Source organism: Rutidosis leptorrhynchoides, chromosome 7, assembly GCF_046630445.1.
Source record: "Rutidosis leptorrhynchoides isolate AG116_Rl617_1_P2 chromosome 7, CSIRO_AGI_Rlap_v1, whole genome shotgun sequence".
NCBI classification, from domain to species: Eukaryota; Viridiplantae; Streptophyta; class Magnoliopsida; order Asterales; family Asteraceae; genus Rutidosis; species Rutidosis leptorrhynchoides.
This window is the reverse complement of record NC_092339.1, coordinates 256,078,691-256,082,487: the sequence shown is the minus strand read 5'-3', so window position 1 is coordinate 256,082,487 and position 3,797 is coordinate 256,078,691.

The following is a 3,797-nucleotide window of genomic DNA, read 5'->3' as shown; positions in this document are numbered from 1 at the left end:
TAACTTCTTCATTTTAAATCCGTTTTGAGTGAATCAAATTGCTATGGTTTCATATTGAACTTAAATTTATGAATATATACAGAAAAATTATAAGTTTATAGTCAAAATTACAGGTTACAAGTCGTTTTTGTAAAGGTAGTCATTTCAGTCGAAAGAACGACGTCTAGATGACCATTTTGGAAAACATACTTCCACTTTGAGTTTAACCATGATATTTGGATATAGTTTCATGTTCATAAGAAAAATCATTTTCCCAGAAGAACAACTTTTAAATCAAAGTTTATCATAGTTTTTAATTATCCAAACCAAAACAGCCCCCGGTTTCACTACGACGGCGTATATCCGATTTTATGGTGTTCATCGTGTTTCCAGGTTTTAAATAATTAAGTTAGAATATCATATAGATATAGAACATGTGTTTAGTTGATTTTAAAAGTCAAGTTAGAAGGATTAACTTTTGTTTGCGAACAAGTTTAGAATTAACTAAACTTTGTTCTAGTGATTACAAGTTTAAACCTTCGAATAAGATAGCTTTATATGCATGAATCGAATGATGTTATGAACATCATTACTACCTCAAGTTTTCTGGATAAAACCACTGGAAATGAGAAAAATGGATCTAGCTTCAAAGGATCTTTGGATGGCTTGAAAGTTCTTGAAACAGAATCATGACACGAAAACTTTTCAAGTAAGATTTTCACTCGAAATAAGATTGTTATAGTTGTAGAAATTGAATCAAAGTTTGAATATGAATATTAACTTGAATTAGAAAGATAACCTACTATAAATGACAAAGGTTCCTTGATCTTAGATGATTACTTGGAATGGATTAGAAAGCTTGGAAGTAGACATGCAAACTTGGAAGTATTCTTGATTTTTATGAAGCTATACTTATGGAATTTATGAAGAACACTTAGAACTTGAAGATGGAAGTTGAGAGAGATCATTTAGATGAAGAAAATTGAAGAATTAAAGTGTTTGTAGGTGTTTTTAGTCGTTGGTATATGTATTAGATATAAAGGATGTGTAATTTTGTTTTCATGTAAATAAGTCATGAATGATTACTCATAATTTTTTGTAATTTTATGAGATATTTCATGCTAGTTGCCAAATGATGGTTCCCACATGTGTTAGTTGACTCACATGGGCTGCTAAGAGCTGATCATTGGAGTGTATATACCAAGAGTACATACATCTAAAAGCTGTGTATTGTACGAGTACGAATACGGGTGCATACGAGTAGAATTGTTGATGAAACTGAACGAGGATGTAATTGTAAGCATTTTTGTTAAGTATAAGTATTTTGATAAGTGTCTTGAAGTATTTCAAAAGTGTATGAATACATATTAAAACACTACATGTATATACATTCTAATGGAGTCGTTAAGTCTTCGTTAGTGGTTACATGTAAGTGTTGTTTTGAAACCTTTAAGTTAACGATCTCAATTAGTGTTGTTAACCCAATGTTTATTATATCAAATGAGATGTTAAATTATTATATTATCATGATATTATGATGTATGAATATCTCTTAATATGATATATACATTAAAATATCGTTACAACGATAATCGTTACATATAAGTCTCGTTTCGTAATTCTTGAGTTAGTAGTCTTGTTTTTACATATGTAGTTCATTATTAACATACTTAATGATATATTTAAATATCATTTTATCATGTTAAATATAGTGTATCAATATCTTAATATGATACATATGTATTTAGTAGACGTTATCATAACGATAATCGTTATATATATCATTTCGAGTTTCTTAACTTAGTAATCTCATTTCTTATGTATATCACACATTGTTAATATACTTAGTGAGATACTTACTCATCATAATCTCATGTCAACCATATATATATGTCTATATATACCACAACATGTAGTTTTTACAATTTTGTAACGTTCGTGAATCGCCGGTCAACATGGGTGATCAATTGTCTATATGGAACTTATTTCATTTAATCAAGTCTTAACAAGTTTGATTGCTTAACATGTTGGAAACATTTAGTCATGTAAATATCAATCTAAATTAATATAAATAAACATGGAAAAGTTCGGGTCACTACAAATTAGGGAACAGACACCCTAATTGACGTGAATCCTAAAGGTAGATCTACGGGCACTAACTCTCCCCATACTGGAAAATGGTATGCTTTAGTACTTCGAGTTTATATTATACAGATGGATTTCTGTTTTGGGGATATTCTATATGCATTTTGTTAATGTCGGTTACCAGGTGTTCAATCCATATGAATGATTTTTTTGTCTCTATGCATGGGAGGTATATTTATGAGAAATAAAAATGAAAATCTTGTGGTCTATTAAAATGATGGAAATGATTATTTATGTTAAACTAATGAACTCACCGACCTTTTGGTTAACACTTTAAAGCATGTTTATTCTCATGTATGAAAGAAATCTTCCGCTATGCATTTGCTCATATTACATGGAGTCGTTCATGACATATTTAAGTCAGTACCTCGCAATGGGACCATATGTTGAAGACTTCATCCAGGTGGATTAGGACGAGGTATGACATGTGGTATCAGAGCGGTGGTATTAGCGAACCAGGTCTTGCATTAGTGTGTCTAACATATAGTTGTTAGGATGCATTAATGAGTCTGGACTTCGACCTAGTAGTTGTTAGGATATATTAATAAGTCGGGACTTGAACCTGGTCTGCATGTTAGAAACTTTGCATATCATTCCTTGTCAAAAAATATCTACTTATCATTTTTAGTCTCGACACGTCTTATTGCAAATATTGCATAGATGGTGTACAGACAAATTCATATCCCATCACATTAAACCTTGTTTGACACGTTTCCTTAATTCTCTCTGTAATCTACGGGATCTTCTGTACTATATATAGGTATTCTATGTAGATAGAAATATCATCCGATATCCGAGAATCATTTCATATCGAAAATCCTTTATCTAACAGTATGAGATAAATTCTGCAACCAGTTCAAGTTCTTCGGATTTGATAGCTATTCCGATATGGATTTCTACTCGAACTCCGAAAGCAGTATAACCGGAATGGATCTACTAATCAGTCGTCATCAATTCTAGATGAATTGAGGATGGGTTCGTAGTCGACTTAACCAATGAAAATGAAAATAAGGAGATCTTTCCACCCATCATATTACCCTATTGGCGAAGAACCTGAAGCCTTTACCGGCGAACCAGTCCGAAACACCATTTTCACCATCATTTTCCGAATATCTCACCATGATTATATACTATCTACAATTCTAAACCTTAGTCATCCACTTGTTCCTACCGACAACCCTCCCGGAGTAATAGCAGAACTCAACAAGCTTCGCGCCCGAGTTGTAGCCTTGGAAAAATATGGTGCAAAACGTACCAGCTTCACCAACATCACCGACACCAACAGTACCACCAACAACCCAAGTTTCAACATCATATGCCTCAATATCACATTCTGTACCACGAGCATAATCATCGTTCTACGTATCGTTCTACATCGATTATCTTTGTTCTACATCGACTATTTTTATTCTACATATGGTTCTACATCATTGATCTTCATTTGACATGATGATTATGTAATCTCTAATATTTTAGGGATTATGTACTCTAGTTCTAACAGTAAATTAGATTAGCTTAATATCATATTAACTCATTAAATCCATGATTTCATCTGAAGAAAATATATATGTAAGTATATTTTCATAAAGATTGTAATTAAAAATTCTTTTATACAAACTGTTAATGGTGAAAATATTTTAACGGGTAGGTTATACACGAGGAATATTTAAATT